The 22,169-nt window shown below is 38.8% G+C and overlaps 1 pseudogene; it reads left to right on the top strand.

Annotated features, from left to right (window-relative positions):
* Positions 1–5,204: 5,204 nt before the first annotated feature.
* On the top strand, positions 5,205–8,712 carry LOC134376201 (neuropilin and tolloid-like protein 2; annotated as a pseudogene).
* The last annotated feature ends 13,457 nt before the right edge of the window (positions 8,713–22,169 follow it).

Below are 22,169 nucleotides of genomic sequence, written 5' to 3'. Positions count from 1 at the left end.
GCTCTTGGATTGAAAAAATCAACATTGTGAAAATGTACATACTACATAAAGTAATATACAAATTCAATGCAATCCCCATCAAAATTCCAATGACATTTTTCTCACAAATGGAAAAAACTATCCAAACATTTATATGGAATAACAAAAGACCATGCATAGCCAAAGCAATGCTGAGCAAAAAAAATAAAGCTGGAGGCATAACACTACCTGACTTTAAACTATACTACAAAGCTATACTAACCAAAACAGCATAGTATTGGCATAAAAACAGATGTACTGATCAATGGAATAGAATAGAGAATCCAGAAATCAACCCACACACCTACAGCCATCTGATCTTTGACAAAGGCACCAAGCCTATACACTGGGGAAGAGACTACCTCTTCAGCAAATGGTGCTGGGATAACTGGATATCCATAGACAGGAGAATGAAATTAGACCCATACCTCTCACCATATACCCAAATCAACTCAAAATGGATTAAAGAATTAAATATACACCCTGAAACAATAAAACTTCTTAAAGAAAACATAGGAGAAACACTTCAGGAAGTAGGACTTGGCACAGACTTCATGAACACAAATCCAAAAGCATGGACAACCAAAGGAAAAATAAACAAATGTGATTATATCACACTAAAAACTTCTGCACAGCAAAAGAAACAATTAACAGAGTTAAAAGACAACCAACAGAGTAGGAGAAAATATTTGCAAAATACACATCTGACGAAGGATTAATATCCAGAATATACAAAGAACTGAAATAATTTTACAACAAAAAAAACAAGTAACCAAATTAAAAATTGGGCAAAAGAGCTAAATAGGCATTTCTCAAAGGAAAATATACGAATGGCCAACAGACACATGAAAAAAATGCTCAACATCATTCAGCATTTGGGAAATGCAAATCAAAACCACACTGAGATACCATCTCACCCCAGTTAGGATGGCTAAAATCCAAAAGACTCTGAACGATAAATGCTGGCGAGGTTGCGGAGGAAAAGGAACTCTCATACATTGTTGGTGGGACTGTAAAATGGTGCAGCCTCTATGGAAAAAGGTAGGGAGGTTCCTCAAACAATTGCAGATAGACCTACCATATGACCCAGCTATCCCACTGCTAGGAATATACCCAGAGGAATGGAAATCATCAAGTCGGAGGCATACCTGTACTCCAATGCTCATTGCAGCACTCTTTACAATAGCTAAGAGTTGGAACCAGCCCAAATGTCCATCATCAGATGAGTGGATATGGAAAATTTGGTTTATCTACACAATGGAATACTACTCTGCTATAAAAAAGAATGAAATACTGCCATTTGCAACAACATGGATGGACCTAGAGAGAATTATATTAAGTGAAATGAGTCAGGCACAGAAAGAGAAATACCACATGTTCTCACTTTTTTGTGGGAGCTAAAAATAAATAAATAAATAAATACAGAATTTAACTGGTGGGGGAGGGAAGAAGACACAACAATCACAATTCCTTGAAGTTGTTACAACAAGCGAACAGTTATGAGGTTGTTGGGAGGGAGCAGGGAGGGAGGTTTTGGTACTGGACCACAATAATCAACCACATTGTATATTGATAAAATAAAATAAAATTTTTAAGAAAAGAATTAAAACATAATACAAATCTTTCCACACACACACAAAAAAAATGTTGGTTGGGGTACATGGGGAATAATTGCAATTTGTGGTGGTGGGTATGCTGATAGTATTGATCTGATAATCACATCTTGGGCACAGATGCTGACGATCAGCTCTGTGCCCATGAATATGTATAATCAATAATAAAAGAAAGAATGCAACAAAAAATAAACAATAACCAATAAAACCAAAAATACATTTTAAAATGTTTTTAATATTTACTTTAACTTCTTCTTTGTGCCATGAGTTCCCTGGAAGTGTCTTGTTCATTTTCTAAATATTTGAGGATTTTCTAAGGATTTTTTTTTTATTGGTTATTGATTCCTAGCTTAATTCCACTGTGATCAGTGCCTATAGGTTTATTTAGCAGATGATGCGGCCATAGATAAAAAGCAATTGCTACCTCAAGAGCATCTAGCATTGTAATCAACCATTAATTATTCTATTGAGCCCCTGATGTGTCAGTAACTGGTTAAGTGCTACATATGTTTATGTTATTTAATACTCAAAACAGTAAAATATAATATTATTATGTCTATATATAAAATGAGGAAACAGAGACTAAACAAGGTTAAGTAACTTGTTCAAGATCACCTCACCAGTAATTGGTGAAGCAAATACTCAAACTTGGGATAGCTCTAACACCCTAAGATAAAACATTTGTTATAAGGAACATTTATGTAAGTTATCTTCATACTAAGAAGACAATAATTGCATAACATCCCATTTTCAGGTTCCATTTCAATAAATGTTTCTTGATTGCCCACCATGCACCAACATTACAGTAGGTACCTGGGGTACAATGATCAACTAAATAAACCTGGTTAAATTTTAACCCAGGGAGAAGCACAGAAAAGTAGTGACTGGTAAATATACAGCCTGCTTTTTGAAGCAGTAAAAGATTATTTGATTTAACGGTACTCTAGAGATTTCTAATTTTAGCTATAAGGAAAATTAGATTATCGAAAGATCTTTCTTCTACAAAAATTAGATCCAGCACAAATTAATATAAAAATGCTTTTTAATACATATCATACCCACAAATAAACAAAGGAAATCTCCATGGGTTAATAAGATTAATAAGAGCAGTAAAAGATCATAATAAGCAGTGAACTGAAATCCTAATATCACAATCTAAGGACTCCAAGGACAATCACCTTACCATTAGTGGATCACTGGGACTGGAGAACAGAGCCTTAGGCTGTATGCAGTGTTAGGAAGCAGCACCTGAGGTGCTTGAATCTGGCCTTTACAGAGAGGGGTAATGGCGTCCTAAGTCAATAGTACTTCCTGGATGCAGAAAGAAGCTAATATAAGCCCTCTTTGGAGGAAACCCATTTTCATAGATTAAGTTCAACCAAAAATAAAATCACAATCAAAATTATCAATTATACAAAGAACAAGCCACAATTAGTAAGAGACTGCTGAAAAAAAAAACCAAGAAAAACCAAACCATCAATGACATAGAAAATTGGAATTATCAGATAGGGAATATTAAAAACTATATATAAAATGTTTCCAGAATTAAAATATGGAATTGAGATAGGAGGTGTTCAGCTTCTATATGTTTGGGTTTCAGGACACGCCTCTGGATTTCAAGCCATTCCCCAAGGTTGCAAGCCTGTCCTCTAGACGCTCCCTTACAGGAGAATTACTGCTGCTTATTGGACCTATTTTTTGACACTAACACAGGGAAATTGAGACCTCAGGGGGCTGACTTATGCAAATCTAGTGGCTGGGCATGCCCAGTAGATAGGGGTTATAGAACCCTAGTAGCCAAGCATTCTCAGTAAAGTGGAATTTATCCTTTGAGTGTCTTTCCACTAGAGGTGCTACAGAGCACAGAATATTCTTGCATATGTTCAGTACACGTGATAGAATTCTACCAATGCACATGCCGTAGAAGGAGACCAAGTGAGCATGTGCAAGACTATGTTACATAACTGGGAACCACCACCTTAGTTGAATATTCATTAAATAGCATGAATATGTATTGGCCCACAAAACTATAAAAGTAGAATCCCAGTAGGAGGTGGGGTTGTTGCTCACTTTCCTGGGGCCAACCTGCACTTCACTGGCTGTGGTGTGTATGCTTTATTTTTGTATCAAATTTACTTTCAGCAAGCGGCTGCTCCCTCTCTTGAGCCAGCCTGCACTCTGTACTAAACATTAAGTGTGTATTTCTTACTTTTGTATTAAACTTGGTGTGGGCCCTGCTCAATCTCTGGAGCTGGGCCACACTTTCTCTGTGAAGTCTGTACTTCTTATCCATTACATTAAACCTGTTTTCACTTTCTAGTGTGACTCTGCTCTTGAATTCTTTCCTGTGGCAGAATCCAGAACCTGGTAAGAGGACAGGTTGGGTTGAGGCCAGCTATCTGGACTCCTCAGACCGTCTCCTCTGGTATCAGAATGAATTTAAACAAGGGACAAAAGGCTGTAACAATGACCAGTTAAAGTTGAAAAATAACCAAATAGAACTTTAGAAACAAAAAAAAAATTGTAATTAAAATCCAAATTTAATGCAAATCAAAACTACCATGAGGTATTACCTCAGACAGTTAGAATGGCTACTATCAAAAAATCAGAAGATAACAAGTATTGTCAAGAATGTGGAGGAAAGGGAACCCTTACACACTGCTGGTGGCAATGTAAATTAATACAGCAACATGGGAAACAGTGTGGAGGTTCCTCAAAAAATTAAAAGTGGGACTACTATATGATCCAGGCATCCCATTACTGGCCATATATCCAAAGGAAATGAAATCAGTGTGCCAAATAGATATCTGCACTCCTATGTTTATAGCAGCACTACTCAAAATAGTCAAGACATGAAATCAACCTAAATGTCCATCAGCAGATGTATGAATAAAGAAAATGTGGTATATACACAACAGAATGTTATTCAGCCATAAAGAAGAATGAAATTCTGTCATTTGCAGCAACATGGATGAACGTGAAGGACTTTATGTTAAGTGAAATAAGCCAGGCACACAAAGGCAAATACTGTATGATCTGACTCATATGTGAAATCTACAAAACTGTTCTCATAGAAGTAGAGAATACAATGGTGGTTACCACAGGAGGGGGAGGGCTGGGGAAAGGGAGAACGATGCTGAGGGATTGGTAAACGGGTACAAAGCCACAGTTAGGCGGGAGGAATAAGTTTTGGCCTTCGATTGCGTGGCAGGATAACTAGAGTTAACAATATCGTATTGTATATTTCGAAATAGCTATAAGTTTTTTAATATTCTCATTACAAAGACATGAGAATTGCTTAAGATGATCGATATACTAATTAACCTGATTTGATCATTATACAGTGTATACATTAATCAAAATATCATGTTGTGCCCCATAAATATGTACAATTAAAATTTTTTTAAGTAAAAAATATTTTTTAAGTTCAATAGATAAAGAAAATACCTTCCTGGGTATTTTGGGGGAGGTGATCAGGTCTTGAGGTTGGAGTCCTCAGGAATGGGATTAGTGCCCTTGTAAAGGGATCTTACAGAGCTCTTTCACCCTTTTCCCACCGTGTGACTATGCAAGATGTCAGCTGCCTGCAGACTAAAGGAGGGCCCTCCCCAGAGCTCAGCCATGCTGGCACCCAGATCTTGGACTTCCAGTCTCAAGACCTGTGGGAGACTTCAGTGGAGTCGGTGGCAAGGCCGCAGGGGTCCCGTGGGTCCCACCCTGCACGTCCGTCCTCCCCAGCTCAGGGGCCGTGGATGGGACAACCGCCGCGGAGGAGGCGGCGCCTGTCCCTGGGCTCGGGTGTGGCGGGCCGCAGGACCTGGCCGTGCGGGGTGTCACCGCCGCCTCCCCGCCGCCTCATCCCCTCACCAAGCACGGGACGCTGGGGAACATGATCCTGAGCCGCTCTGCTCCGTCCTCAAAGTGTTATGAGTAACAATACTTGGAGTGGAAGGTACTGCTGTGGCCCAGAAGACCCAAGATGGACAAAATATTGGAATCAAGCACATTCCTGCAACCCAGTGAGGCGTTTGGGTTTGAACGAGCAACGGAAGTCATTTTGCTTCACCACATTAACCCAATTCATATCCACCAAACAAGGAGTGTTTCTACATTTTGGAAGCTGCTACATGTCAAAGAATAGAGTTGACCTTTGATGAACATTATTATACAGAACCATCATTTGAATGTCAGTTTGATCACTCGGAAATTCGAGATGGGCCATTTGGTTTCTCTCTTCTTATAGATTACGACTGTGGCATGAAAAGGCCTCCGTTAACTAGATCCACAACAAAATTCATGTGGATTAAGTTTAGTTCTGATGAAGAACTTGAAGGACTGGGATTTTGAACAAAATATCTGTCTTATTCCATATCCAGACTTTACTTACATAAGAGGTATTTTAAATCCCATCCCAGATTGCCAGCATGAGCTCTCAGGAGATGATGGAATGGTGTGTTCTAGTCAGACAAACAGAAAGAAAAAATGAAACCTGATCAAGCAGTTGATTGCATATGGACAATTAAGTCTACTTTGGAAGCTAAGATTTATTTGAGGTTCCTAGATGATCAGATGGAGCAATCAAACGAATACAAGAGAAACTCTGTTGCAGTCTGTGATGGAAGAAGTTCCCTCGAAAATCTGCAGGCCAAGTTTTGCAGCCCTGTGGCCAATGATGTAATGTTTAAAAAAGGAGTTGCAGTGATACGAATGTGGGCACGTGAAGGTAGTCAGCTTAGCTGGTTTAGAATGCTCTTTACTTCCTTTGTGGAGCCTCTCCGCACAGGCAGCACTTTCTTTTGCCATAGCAACATGTGCATCAGAAATTCTTGTCGGTAACAGTGTTCAATATTGTGCATACCTTTGGGATGAAAATCATTATAAAGAAAAGAAAAAAGGCTTCTGGTCAAGGTAGCAGAATAGACAGTCACCAGCATCACTCTCTCCCACAAATCAACCAATTCTTAGGGGAAGAGGAGGAGAGACCTACAGAGTGCATGAAGGCAGGAGAAGCCATGATGAGAGAAAGGATCACTCCCACCATTTCAAATCCCAGCCACTTCAAGGCTGGAACCGGTGAGCACTCGGAGCAAGAGCTGGCAAAATCTGCAGCTGTGCCCTTTGTATGACATTGCTTGGAGGCGGCAGAGGAGAAGAGGGCCTTGGTGGCCCTCAGGCCAGCAAGACCACTAACAGTGTTCTCATGGACCCACATAGGAGCAAGGAGCCACAACTGAAAAAAGGAGCCACTCAGAGGCCAGTGAGACATCTCAAGGGACTGGCACACAGTCTGCCCAGTGGGAAGTATTTGGAGTACAGGCAGTGGGGGAGACAGGCCCACCCGGGGGAACACCAGGGCACAGCAAGAGCAGCTGATCCTCCCTCAAGTCAGTGCAGGACCACTCTGTGGAGACTAGTCAGAAATACAGATCTACAGGGGGTGCAGTTTGCTGAAAAGTCTCAAGCCCAGACCAAAGTTTTCACACAACCCAGGTGTACTGGAGCTCACAAGACCTGGAAGTCAACAATTCAAACCTGAGCTGCACAAAAAGCCCTCCCCAGGGAATCAGCAGCAAAGCAGCGATTTAGCTCAATCACAAGGCTCAAGTGCTGGTTCCCACAGGATGTTCCTCCATTTTAGAAGTAAGCAAAGGACAACAAATTAGTTCCAGAGGAGAGTTTGTTTAAATGGAGGGAACAGCAAATAATCCAACACAGGACTGAAAGAAAAATCAAAATACTACCAGATCAGAGACAAAATTTGATATTAACTGGTAAAGGTTTCACATCACCAAAGAACACCTATAAAACCTAGAAGGACCGGAAGCCCCCTGGGCTCCCAAGCCAGGGATCATGGATGGCCAGGGCCTCAGTCATGCCCCCAGATATCAGCAACCAGCCCAGCAACAAACACAAGGGCACTTCAGGAAGTGCCCCAGGATCCCAAGTCAGGGTAGTAGGGGGCCGAGGGCCATGGCCACACCTACCTGACACACACAGCCAGCCAAGCAAAAACCACTTGGCCACCACAGGAAGTGCCCTGGGCTTGGGACCCCAGTGGGGGTCTGAGGGGCTGTGGCCTCGCTCCCCTGACAACTGCAATCAGCCCAGAAATGACCACCAGGCCACTGCATGAAGCACCCCAGGCTCCTGAGCTGTGGCAGTTGGGGGCCAAGAACCTCAGCCACATCCCCCTGACATCTGCAACCAGCTGAGTGATGACCACTGAGCCACCTCTGCAAGCTCTCTAGTCTCCCAAGCTGGGGCTGCAGGGGGCCAAGGGCTTCAGCCACACACCCCTCACATCTATATCCAGCCCAGCAACAACCGAGCCACCACTGGAAGTCCCCTTGTCTCCCCTGCAGGAATGAGGGGGTATGCCATGGGCCTCGACCGTGCCCCCCTCCTGCCTCCTCCCACCCTGTTACCCTCTCCCCCTGCCCCCAACGACTCCAAATAACATCTTAGAATGTAAAAATATAATATTAATAAATAAACTTGTTTAAGAAAACAAAAGAAAAAAGCAGGACTATTTGAACAAATCACTAAAATGCATAGAACAATTATTGGCATTACATCAGTGATTGTCTGGTCCTTCTCACTATTTCTGTTTTAGTACAAGTCAAAGAGCCTCAAAAAAAGACCATGGCTTGCAGAACTGCTTTTACTAAAACTGGGTTCCAAGTACTATTTGATCCTCCTCATTATGAACTGTTTTCACTAAGGGACAAAGATTTCTGCAAACCTGACAGAGTTGTCAGAATAGGACAGCTACCAGAAGATGTGGCACCTGTCCACTGCCTCCTGGTGCATTCACGACAGTCACTGTGGATTGCAGGCATCCAGTGTCAGACAAAGCGGGACCAAACTCAGCTCCATGGAACATCTTTCCAAAATGATTTTTCACAACCACAGCCAATGAAAACACTTAATAGCATCCTCAAAAAAGGTAGCTATGCTTTCAAACAGACACATGCGTGACCTGAAAAGGCTCTAGAAGACTGAGTAATGGAGGAGAGTCCCTGTGAAATTTGTCTGGGGGTGAGAAAATTCTGCACAAGCATCCATATCCATTGACTTTTAATCTTCTACTAAAGGTGACGTTAATACTAAGTATGTGTGTATGCAGCCCATAGAGGACCCATACTGTTTTCAGCAGCCAACCCTTTCTCCTATCAAAACTAGGAAGTTCTTTATTTACCATTACGTGACATTTTTTATTATCTCAGGCAGTCTATATATGTTAAACCAACCAAGGAACTTACTAGATTCAGTGGAAAAAATAATCATCACTTACTGTTTGGTGTCATATAAACAAAGCACCACCACTTAAACAGCATTTGAAGAGGGGAATGGTTGAGTCAGGCTCAGGCTGCCTGTTAGTTTTAGCAATAGGAATACTGCTCTTAACTGATATAGCTCTGTCAATATTTTGATCCCACAATAAACTTAAAAATAAGAAAAGACCAGTGAGGAATAAATTTCTGTTGTTGATAAGTCACCCAGTCTATGGTTCTTTGTTCTAGCAGCCAAAACTAAGACATATATATTACATAAGAAGGAAAAATACCCCCCAGCATAAATATCTGAGTTAAAAGAATTTGGAAAGATATTGAGACAAAAGAACAATGAAGTAAAAATAACTCAATGAAAGAATAAGAGAGAAACATGTCCGATTCTGGAGATAGATAATTTTAAATAAATATTATCTTTATAAAATAATAAATATTGTATAATTTATAGAGAAAATTTAAACATATATTAAAATATTGATCAAAAAGTTGCTTATAATTCAGTAGAATTATTGGTGTCAAACTCTTCTAAAGTATTATATAATATTTTACTAAGAAAATAAAGATATAAATCTAAGCCAATTTTGAAAAACATGAAATAGGAAAACAAGCAAACTAAACTTAAACAACAAAACTAAACTTAAGGGAAAGAAAGAATTTTAAATGCATGAAAAAATGGAGGACAAATAAAAAGCACAAAGTAAAATAATAGAAAGCAGCCCAAATGTATCAATAAAAACAGTAAATGCAAATAGTCCAAACTCACTAGCTAAAAGCAGAGATTGTTAGATTGAATTTTTAAAAGTTCAGCTATATAACCTCTCTTCAAGACACATGCTGAAAACAAAAGGACACACAAAGGGAGTTCAAAAGTTTGTGGAAAATGGAATTAAAAGATAAAAATGAAATATATAAGCTCTATTCCTTAAAAAGTTCCATCAAGTTCAAGACACTTTTGAGCAGAAAGCTTGCTCAACAGTGCTTTTTCAGTCAGAATTGTGTAAGCTGAAACAATTGAGATGTCTAGGGTGTTGGCTATTGTTTTCCCTGTTAATCATTAGGCTTCTTTACTTAGGTCAGGAACAAAATTAATTCTTTTCCCTGCAAATTAACGTGGATGGTCTGCTGCTGCTGGCTTCTTCTTCAAAATTTTCTCATCCCTTCTTAAAACAAATTATCCATTTGTAAACTGCAGATTTCTTTGGAACATTTTCCCCATAAACATTTTGTAGAGCATTAATGATTTCACCATTCTTTCACCCAAGCTTCACCATAAATTTGATGTTTGTTCTTGCTTCAGTTTTAGCAGAATTCAGGTTGCTGTGACAGGGGCTCTTTTTAAACTGATGTCTTATCCTTCGTAGTGCCTCACACTAGATCTTCTTCAGACATATTTTCACAAGTTGGTACAAGTTTATTTTGATCCCCCCCCAAATTTGCAGTCCATGCATAGTTTTTTCATAATACTCATTTTCCATAAACTTTTTGAAGATCCCCTCACAGAAACACTGAATGTAAAATGATGGAATTATATATTATCAAACACTAAACCAAGTACAGTTAATATAGCAATAGTATTGTCAACGGAAGTATATTTCATGTAGAAGCTTCTAGATCTCTAATAATTTGGCTCGAACTTTTTGGAAAGTATTTTGGCATTATCATATAAATTTAAATATGCACTTACCTTACAACTCAGCAATTCCACTCCACTTTCTAAAGAAATGCTTGCAGATATGCCCCATTGGTAACGAATGAGTCCCATGCGTCTCCCCCAGAATTCCTGACCTGTGTGGGCCCGAGTGCTCACCACCACAGGACCACCAACCACACTCGCCAGACAGAACTTAAAGGAAAGGCTTTTTATTTCAGAAGACTCAGTGACAGAGAGTAAAGTCCCAACTGCCTTCCCAATCTAGTGAGGACTGGGGTTTATATAGGTAAACGTAGCGGGCTAGACAGAATGTTTTGAGAGATGTATACAGGATATAGGATGTCTTCAGGGGTGATGGACAGCTGCTTCCTGCTTTGCAAGACAGGAAGCTTTGAGAGATGTATCAGAATGTCTCAGGCAAGACAGGATGTCTGCTTTTGATACAATCTTAATCTTAATTAAGGGCAAGCTATGAAGGAAAAACAAAGTTAGTTCTATAGTGTACACAAGTGTGGGGAGTTTTCTACATTTATGCCATTAGATATGCAAGAATATTCATAGAAGCACAGCTCATGAAAGCAAGAAACAAACAAAAACAAAAAATACCTAAGTGTTCCGAACATGAGACTCTAGATAAGTGATATGGCATATTCACATAATCAATTATTGTACACAACAAAAATGAAGAAACTCTAGCTATACGCCACAATACAGATGGATCCTAGGGGGAAAAAGATGTTAAATGCAAAGTACAGAAGACTTCATATAAAATGATATCACTTTTACAAAGCTCAAAATCAAATAACAATGTGGTAAAATATGTTTTTAAAAGCACACATTTAAACACAAGATTCTGGGAAGTCTTTATTTGGGGGAATAAGTAAGTAGTTTGGAATCTGGAAGATGTACATTGGTAACCTCAGTGATTGGGATATGTTCTAGCTCTTAAGTTAGGCAAATTTTTTCAGGAGTGTTCACTTTACTATTTTCATTTTAGAACTTACAAATACTTAGACTTCTTCATTTATATCATATTACAGGACAATAAATGCAAAAATGCATGTAAACGCTCTTGCTAACACCATTCTACGTACCACCACTCTCGAATACTAGAATGAAATGCAATTTAAACTCAAAAATAACACCTTTGATAATAATCACTCACTCAGATAACAGTTCTTAAATAGTAAATCTTTAACTACTCCTCTGTAGTGTTCTTTGCTTCAGGAATATATCATGTCAAAGGAATAATTTCCGCTATAAAGTTTTATCTTTACTTAAAAATCCATCATTTCCACCCTCTAGTATGGCTAACATCAAAAAGTCAGATAATAAGCATTGGTAAAGATGTGGAGCAATCAGAACCCTCGTACACTGCTGGTGGGAATGTAAAATGGTACAGACGCTTAGGAAAACAGTCTGACAATTCATCAAACAATTATACACAGTGTTACCATGTGACCTGTCAGATTTATCTTAGGTATATACCTAAGATAAAGAGAAATTAAAATATATGTCCACACAGAAACTTTTACATGAAGGTTTATAGCAGCATTATTGATAATAGCCAAAGGTGGAAATAACCCATATGTCAATCAATTTAAAATAAAACATGTTATATACATTTATGTAATAAAGTACTTTTTAAAATATTAAAAAAATATTTAAGAAACAAAAGTATTGAAACATGCTACAGTATGGAATAATCTCAAAAACATTATGCTAACTGAAAGAAGACACTTACAAAAGACTGCATATTAAGCTTTATTTACAATAGCCAAAATATAGAACCAACCTAAGTGTCCATTGACAGATGACTGGATAGAGAAAACGTGGTTTATATACACAATGGAATACCACTCAGCCATAAAAAAGAATGAAATTCTGCCATTTGCAGCAACATAAATGAGTCTGGAGAAAATTATGTTAAGTGAAATAAGCCAGACAAAGAAACAGAATAACGCGTGTTCTCACTCATAACTGGCTGCTAGGAAGGAAGGCAGGGAGGGTGGGAGGGGAAAGGAAGGAGAGAAGGAGGAAGGAATGAAGGAAAAAGAGAAAGACCACAACAATATGTTAAAGTTTCAGAAGGAAAAAACAAACCTAAGGATACTAGGGATGGGGGGAGGGAGGGTGGAGGGGAAGTGATAGGTCAGGCAAAGGGCATAAAGAAATATCAAGATTTGTGAGAATGAATACGCTAATAATAAACAAAAATTTAAAATAAAAAAATACTGCATATTATATGATTTTATTCATATTAATGTCCAGAATAGGGAACTCTATACAGACAGAAAGTAGATTAGAGATTTATTAGGGCTGGGGGGCAGAATCAATAGGTAAGTACAGAGGTGAGAGTTAAAGGATACAGGGTTTCTTTTGGAAGTGATGAAAATGTTCTAAAATCAACTGTGGTGATAATTGCACATATTGTGAAAATGCTGAAAACCACTGAATTGCATACAAGTGGGTAAATTGTATGGTATGTAAATTATACCATAATGAAACTTTTTAAAATTCTTTTTCCTAATTAATTTATTTATTTTACATCCTAAGATGTTGTTGTGGAGCAGTTGGGGGTAGGAGAGGGAGAAAGGGGAGGGGGAGGGAGTTGGGGGATGGGGGAGGGACTGGCCCATGGCCAGCTCCTTCACTGCCTGGTTTCAGAGGGTGGGGTGGGGCTTGGCCAAGGCCCACAGCAATCTCCATTCCAGTTCAGGAACGTGGGGGCCTCCTGGTGGCAGCTCAGTCATGCTAGGCTGGATGAGGCCCTCAGCCCCCCTACACCCTGGCTTGGGAGCCTGGGAGGCTTCCGGCATCTGCTGGGTAATCTCTGGGCTGGATATGGATGTCAGGGGGATGTGGCTGAGGCCCTCAGCCCCCTCCTCATCCTGGCTTGGGATCCTAGGGGGATTCCAGTCCTTCTAGGTTTTATAGGTGTTCTTTGATGGTGTTAGACCTTTACTGGTTAACATCAGAACTTAGTCTCTCACCTGTGAGTTTTTTGTTTTTTCTTTCAGTTCTGCATTGGATTATTAGCTACTTCCACTACTTAAGCTCTGCACTGGAACTAATTTGTTGTCCTTTGCTTACTTCTAAAATGGAGGAACTTCCTGTGGGGACCAGCACTAGAGTCCTATTGGTTGGGCTAAATTGCTGCTTTGCTGCTGATTCCCTGGGGAAGGCTTTTTGTGCAGCTCAGGTTTTAATTTTTGATCTTTCAAGCACTTCCAGGTCTTGTGAGCTCCGATACACCTGGGTTGTGTGGAGACCCTGGTCTGGACCTGAGTCTTTCTAGCATACTGCACCCCCTACAGATCTATATTCCTGACCAGCCTCCACTAGGTGGGCCTGTGCTGATTGGAGAGCAAATCAGCTGTCCATGCTGTGCCCCAGTGTTCCTCTGGTGGCCCATCTCCCCCAGCCCCCACACTCCAAACACTTCCCATGGGGCAGGCCATGTGCCGGTCCCTTACAGTGACTCACTGGCCTTTGAGTGGCTCCTGTTTTCAGTTGTCTGTGGCCCCTTGCTCCTATGTGGGTCCACAGGAACCCTGTTAGTGGTCTCGCTGGCCTGGGGTCCACCAAGGCCCTCTTCTCCCCTGCCATCTCCAAGCAACTTCACACAAAGACCAGCAGATTTTGCCAGCTCTTGCTCCATGCGCTCACCGGAGCCAGCCTTGAAGTGGCCGGGACTTGAAACAGTTGGAACAGTCCTCTTTTTCTCTCATTGTGGCTTCTCCCACCTTCATGAACTCTGTAGGGTCTCTCCTCCTCTTCACTTCCACTCTAGTGGCCCTAGTTTGGCAGTCATTGCTTTTTAATAGTTGTATATTGGTCGACTGTAGGAGAGGGTGACACTAGAAACCATCTATTCCACCATCTTGATTGGAAGTCCTGAAACTGTTTTTAAAATCCATTATATGCAACTTCATAATGTCCACTGGAAAACAGGGCTAAAACATTTAATAGCAGTCTAATATTATAAGTAGTATGGTCTAGTAATATCTTGTATAGACTTGAGCACATTGCTAATCCAATATCTCAACCAATCACAAGTCCTGCCTCCAAATATCCCAAGATCTATAAGATGTCAGAAGGACATAGATTCAGGTACTAAATAATAAATAACGTGGGTGCCAGTTCTCGGCCTATTTCATCTCATATTCATTCTTCTCCCTTCCTTTTCTCTACTCAGCATTTCAGAAATCAACCCTTCAGGCTCTATTTTCCAGGTATCCATCTGGGTTTGGACACTGGAAGGCAATGTCAGGGGATCACAGAGTGGAAGGAAAGAAGAAACCAAGATGTCTTTGCCTTCCTTTTCTGCCTCAGTCTGTGTCCACTCCATAGCTCCAGCTCCCACCAGACAGACTGCATAGTTCCAGTGTTTGCTGCAGAACCCTATCTCTGGGCCTCTATAATACACCTCCTTCGTTTCCCCAGCCAAGGAGAGAGAGCAGCTCCTGCTTTTGCTAATTTCTGGGTTGTCTCATCATCTCTCTTATAATTTCTCAGTTACGCACCTGTGAAACTAAGGCTTTATTCCATTCTCTTAGTTTAAATGTAAAAGGATGACTTGTGTTTTCCTGGTTGAAGCTGACAAAGCTTGATTCACTGTTTCACAAGTATAATGATGGGATAATAGGTCAGTTTATCTCTGATTACCTCTCCATCCACTGTCTTTATTCTGAAAAATCAAAATACTTTATGAGATATTTTCATTGTGGCATTCAGGGCAATTACAATTTGTAAACTTAATGTGAAAAGAGAACTGATATAGACCACATCAGTAAAATTTGAACTATGTAACAGAAAAAATAATATCTCAGAAAATAAATAACTGAACCTCATTTCATAAAATTCACAATTAAAAATCAAGGAAAAAACCTTTCATTCTATATTCAGTCAGATGAGAGGAATACACAAAGAGAAATGATTAATTATTATGACAGACATCTATAAAATATCAAGTATTGATATTAAGAAAATTCTCCCTAAAGATAAAGGGATTTATTCTCAAAAATAGCAATAAGCTAATAAATTCTTCAATATATAAATTTTAGGCATAGTCATAAGAGTAAAAATTCGAAATTAATTTATGTTCTAAATTTTATCACCTAACTAAAAAGAAAAAAATAACAAATTAGAAGTCATTTACTTGTGAAGATATAGACTCAATACTGACAGTTTTCAAAGGGAAAATACCAAACAAAACATCATTAAACAAGATTAAATGAGACATACCAAGGAAGGAAAGTTTAAGCAAGTTAATAGCTTATAATCAGTGCAGTTTATAATCGGTACCCTATATAATCAGTTACTTTGACAGACATTATTGATGTATTGTAACATGATAGGGACAGAATCAAGTACTGAGAACACAAAGATGAATAAAACCTGATTTTTGCTATCAAGGAATTGTGTTTAACCAGGAAGAGAAACACATAAATGACTACAAGACGATGTGGTAAGAGCTATGACATTCTCACAATGTGATGTGGGATCATAGCTGAGGGAGCAATTCGTTCTGTCCAGGTTAGTCAGGAAAGCTGAAAGAAGAGAACTGACATTTGAGTTCATTCTTGGATTCATTCATTAGGCCAAATAGAAGAAAGTCATTCCAGCCTGAGGAAAGAGAATGAGCTAAAGCAGGACGAAATAAAATTGTAACCTGTGTTTGGGAAACTGTCTGGTGCGTTCAAAGTATAGTGTGTTTCAGAAGAAAGTAACTGGAAATGAATCAGAAAGGTAGGCAGGATATAGATAATAAAGAGCTTTTCCTGAAAATGCAAAGAGATCTGGACTCTGTTTTATGCCACAGCAGTAAAAATTCATATCACAGTAAGGTCTCCATGATATAAGCTAAATTATAATTTTTAAGTGGTAGGAGAATGTTGCCAGTAATAACTAGATAATAAAAAATATTTATTTATTAGTCATATATGTACCTAATTATGAGTTAATGTTAATTGATTAATAAAGATCTTCTGTATAAAGCTAAAGCTAATAATAATAAAGTATAGCGGAACTAAATTTGGACTCTGAAGATTTAGAACCAAGGCTGCTAATCACTATATGCTAATCACTATATGAATAACACTGAGCAAGTGATTTACAGTTCCTGAACATTACTTTCCTCATCTGTAAAGTAGGGACATACTATCTGCTCTTTCTATCTCACAGGATTGTTGCAACAATCAAATGTAGTGATCATAAAAGAGGTTTGTAAAACTGCGAAGCAGCTGTGAAGTACTGTTATTGTTAAAGCAAAATTTCCATTAACATCTCCAGGAGGTGATTTGTAATATATAAGAGAAACCTGACATTCATAAAAATGCAAACAAGTATTTTTATACAGAATTTCAGGTATTTCACAAATATCCTGGAAATATCCATAAACAAGATAAAAACTCAGTGACATAAAATTTTGAGAGAGTTTATGCTAAATCCTTGCATTGTGCCTGGTACATGGTAATAGCTAATAAATATTTGTGGATAAATGAATACATCAATGAATAATGACAGAGCTATTTCAGAACATAATTTCATTGAGTCTCCAAGACAAAGGGGGAAATCCAATAGCTAAGCCAACTGGAAATACCTTCACATGCCAAAGATGTTCCCCACTCTAACCTCCATGGAAAAGCTTCAATCTATTACCTCTGCACCTGGAACTTCTGTACCTACTTGCATTACTGATGGGCTGCATTATTTATTCTTTTACCCAGCCATCTTTTAGAAAGTAATCTATCTAAGCAGCTGCTGTCCTAAGTTCTGGGAATGTAGAGGTAACTATAAGGCATTTGCTTACATTATAGTCTAGTTGGAGAGGCAGACAAATAAATAAAGGGCCATAGTCAAGTGCAGGGTCAAGACCAGTCAGTACGTAGTCCACACCCTTTCAACACGCTCAAGATGACTCCAGCTGCCTGAACCTTACCCTAAGCCATAACGCAGCATCTCTGAGCCTGAGTGCTTTTCTCAGAACTGCACAAGTCTGCTCTGCCCAACAAGCAGTAATCCCCCAAAATCTTAGAATGAGCACCTTCCAGTGCTAACCAATGACTGAAAGATGCTGATGTATATAAATATATTGCAGCTATCTCCTCTCTCTGATGATTGAATTCTGAAATGTGTTTTGTGCCATTTCCTGGAATTTTTCCTGGAGGATTTAAGATCCACTGGCTCTCTGTGGTTAACCACACACCCACTTCTATCTGATTTCTCTTCCATGTATCACTTCCCCATTTGCCCCACCATTCCATGTGCATCTCAAACTACTTACACTTGATCCCTTGTCTTAAGAGTCTGCTTTTGGGGGAATGCAGATGAAATAATGTAGTTTCTAAAATGGAAACTTACACAGGGTATAAAAGGAGAAAATGAAATTGTCTGAATAAAAGAATTTCAGGGAAGACTTCTTAGAGAAGGTGACATGAGCAAGTCTTGAAGAAATTGGCCCAGCAGAGAAGGTGGGACAGGTGACCCAGATGGACCACAAAGCACTCTAGAAGGTACTGAGGTGTGACACAACATGATGCATTTAGAGAACCACAAGTCGTTTCCGTGACTGGAGTGAAGTGTGTTTGTCCTTGGTGAGACTGCAGATGCTGAAGCTAGAGAGGTAGACTGAGGCCACCTCAGGAATTATCTTTTGTGCTAAGCCAAGTCTGGGTTTTATATTGGAATAAAAGAAAAACAGAGACATTAAAGGATTTTAAGGTTGGGAGTCACACAATCAGATTTGTATCTGAGAATGATTACTTTGACACCAAAGTAAAAGTGAGACTAGAGGAAAAATATATGGAGGCAGGAAAACCAGAAGAGTACTTTCAACAATTCTCATGGTGGAAATTGATGGTAGAGTTAAAAATATGGGATTTGGTGAAAGGGTGAACTAGCTTTCAATCCTGGTTTCATCTCGTGCCAACTAAGTTCTTTGGAGGGATTATTTTACCTAATTGTGCCTTAGTTTCTTCTGTGTAATATTAGAATAATATTACTTTTTTAATAATATTACTGAGTCTAGCTCAGTTCCTGGCAAACGGTAATTCTCATTTGCTGAGCACCATTATTATTAGGGCATTGAGATTGATGTTGGAGAAAACAGGGCAACCATGAGAGATTTCCAATAGGATTTACTAATTAAAACAATCTGGGTTGTGAGTTAAAGAAAACTCATATAATCTGAACATTTTTGTTTTGGTTGACTGAACGATGGTGGGATAATTTCTCCAGGTAGAAAAGAGCTAAGTTTTGAACACGTATCGCTCAGTTATTCTGGAGAACAGTAGATAAACAGATCTAAACCAAAAGAGAGGGGTATGAGCCAGATATATCAACTCAAGAGTCATCGGTGTGCTGGTGGCTAGTGAAGTCGCACATGTGGATGAGTAAGGGCTGAGGGCTGAAGAGGGAGGTTTGGGGGACGTGACATTTAGAAGGTGAGAGAAAAAAGAACAGCTTGAAATGCAGGCTCCTGCTGTGGATGCTTGCCCTGGAAAAATTAATACCTATTCATTTGGAGAAAAGTTCTATAGTTTCACATGTGGGGGGGGGGGGAGGACACGAGAAGTCAAATTTTGAACCTCACAAAGAAAAGGGAGAGAAAATCTCAGACGTGAGAGACGTTGTTTGGATAGAACCGCTTATTTTTCTGACTCTGTTAACATGAATAATAACCTAAGTCAGGTCAATGGAACAAGCCATGTGCTGGAGAGGCAAAAAAGTAGAGCTAGAAAGCACTGCACGTTAACTGGCTTCTCTCTTTTCCACACCTGGGCATTGAAGATGCCAATTCCTCCTATAAAAGGACTTTCTAAAAGTAAGATTTTGTAACAGTGAGTGGACTGCCTTTTAAGGTAGTGAGCCCCTAGACCTCGGAAAAATCAGAGACTGAAAATCCTTTCTCAGGTAGGTTTGTGAAGGTGCTGTGTTCACTGACTAGGAGTTAGATGATGATACTGCAAAAGACCTTTGAAATCTTTTCTGTTAGCATATTTAAATTTGCGGCCAGCTGGAATAATTTATTTCAATAAACCCAAATCAATCTTTCTCAGTGACTTTGAAAGTGTGATAATGTTGCTATAGTCCAATGATTCTCCAAGGGAATGATGCTGCCTCCTAGGGGAACATTTTGGAAATGTATGTGGGTGTTTTTGCACATCACAAAGGTTGGAAAGTCACTACTGGTTTTTAGTGATCAGGGTCCATGAGTGTGAGAAATCTTACACTGAAGAATAGCTCCAGTGGTTGCAAAATGTAGTTAACCATAAGAATTTGTAGAAAAAATTATCATACCAACTTCAAGAGAGAATATTGGTGCAATGATAGAAAAATTAAAATGAAATATCTTTTCTATGCCATTGAACAGTGATGATAACTTTTCTAGAAGAATCAATGATTTCGTAAAATTTGCCCAAAAGCAACTGAAAATGAGTTGCAATTGAATTTTTATTTCAATAGGATGAACATATTCTGTGTGATAATAAAGCTTTACTACTCACATATGTTGGTTTTCTCAAGGAATGAAAAACTTACTAAGGAAATACTATTTTCAAAATTACTGTAAATGGATACACAAGAATCATCAAAAATTAGATGCTTGAAACCATTACCTCATAGAAAAAAAAAATCTTCTTCTAATGCCTTTACATTAGAAAAGCAGATGGAACACCAGCAACAGTTAGCAGTGTGGGTGTACAGCCAACTTTTGAAAAGTAACACTAAGTATTTTAGTATTGTTCTTTCACCATATTTGGTAACCACATATTTTAGTGGAAAGCTCCATGAATCACTGAGTGCTATTCAGTGGTATTAAGACAATTAAGAGTAGTCTCTTAGACTATGCAATGACAGTGAAGAGTCTGAATGTCTTATCCTAAACATGGAAGTAAGATGGCTCTCTAAAGGAAATTGTTTAAAAATATTTTACTATTTGATACTATTGTTTATGTTTTCTTTAAAACAATGAAAAATTAGGTATTAAAAATTAAAATAACATTAGTGTAACATGATATACACCTGTCATACACATTTTAGATGCTAACAAGGTTCCTATTACAATGCAAGGATCAAATCAATCTCATTAAAATGATGAAAATTATTATGGCATTTAATCATAGACATTATTTATTACTTTGAACAGAGAATTTTCAAGTCTCCATGTCTGCAGCGGTTAGATAAGAATAAGCTTAAATAACTTACTGAAAACATATTGCTCTTACAATGCACTGAATATCTGTGTCCCCCCCAAAATTGATATGTTGAAACTCCCAATGTGATGGTATTAAAAGGTGGGGCCTTTGGAGAAGTCATTAGATCATGAAGGACCCCTCATAAATGGGTATACTGTCCTCATAAAAGGCACCCCAGAGAGTCCTTTCACTCTTTTTCCACCATGTGAGGATACAACGAGAAGACAAGAGTCTGCAATCAGAAGAGGGCCCTAACCAAACTCAACTGTGCTGGCACCCTGATATAGGACTTCCACCTTCCAGGACCATGAGTAATAAATTTCTGTTTTTTATAAGCCACCCATTCTATAGTACTTTGCTATAGCAGCCTGAACTAAGATAACTCTCATTTGAATGCTATTTTAAAAGATCGTGATTTATTCCCTGTCATCTAATAACAGATAAAGTCTCTCCTGCCAAGGCCCCAGCCAGTATAATTAGATAACACACTCAAATCAAGCAATATAAGGAACATTCAATGAATAAGCTATTGTCAAAGACATTATTAGGGAGTAGAAAAACCACAAATGATGATGTATACAGTGACACTAATAAAATCAGGGCACCAGGTAACCAACTCCACAATCATTGTGATCACACTTGTTGACTTAGTGACTAAATGCTACAGCCACAACAATCAATGCCTTGCCCTCTAGCCCATGCCACCACCAATGACAACTGAAGTAAGCATGATCCACCACATGACATGTATTACCTGCACCTTATTTCCCCCAGTCAGGGAGGTTTTCCCAGTGTTCCTTAAATATATAAGCAACCCATTCCCAGGGTCTCATTTTTGAGGGTGTGTTTCACGGGCCATTGTGAATATCAATTATTGTATCATTTAGTGCCCCAGTGAGAAATAAATAACACACTCAGATTGGACAACTTGAGAATTTAGATGGACAATTCATAAAGGTTTGGGTAAGATGCAGGAAAACCAGAAGGAATAGAGCAGAGCAGTACTTGGGAACTTGTAACTTGGACTCCAAGCCTGAAGTGGGAAGGGTGAAAGAAAGCCACGCTCATGTACAAAACTAACAAACTTCTTAATTTTTTCCACTTTGAAATCTGTGATTAGTTTCTGCCTATTATTTCCCTTTTTTTTTTTCTCTTATGTACAAATAAACTGACCAATTAACCTTAGTTTTTATTTTCTTCTTCTGCATCTATGCTCTTCCATTTCCATGAGCTTCTTTGGTATGACTACTATCTTTTTATTTTCTTAAATTCACATCTTTCTTTTTACAAGTCAGTGAAAGCATCTGACTACTTCATTATAGTCCAGGTCTGCCTACATGTTGAAATAGATATTTTCTAATTTAAATAGATATTTCTAAGGTATAATCATATGTAT

Source organism: Cynocephalus volans, chromosome 4 (assembly GCF_027409185.1).
Source record: "Cynocephalus volans isolate mCynVol1 chromosome 4, mCynVol1.pri, whole genome shotgun sequence".
Lineage (NCBI taxonomy): Eukaryota > Metazoa > Chordata > Mammalia > Dermoptera > Cynocephalidae > Cynocephalus > Cynocephalus volans.
The sequence above is the reverse complement of the archived record's forward strand: the minus strand, read 5'-3'. Positions and strand labels throughout refer to the sequence as shown.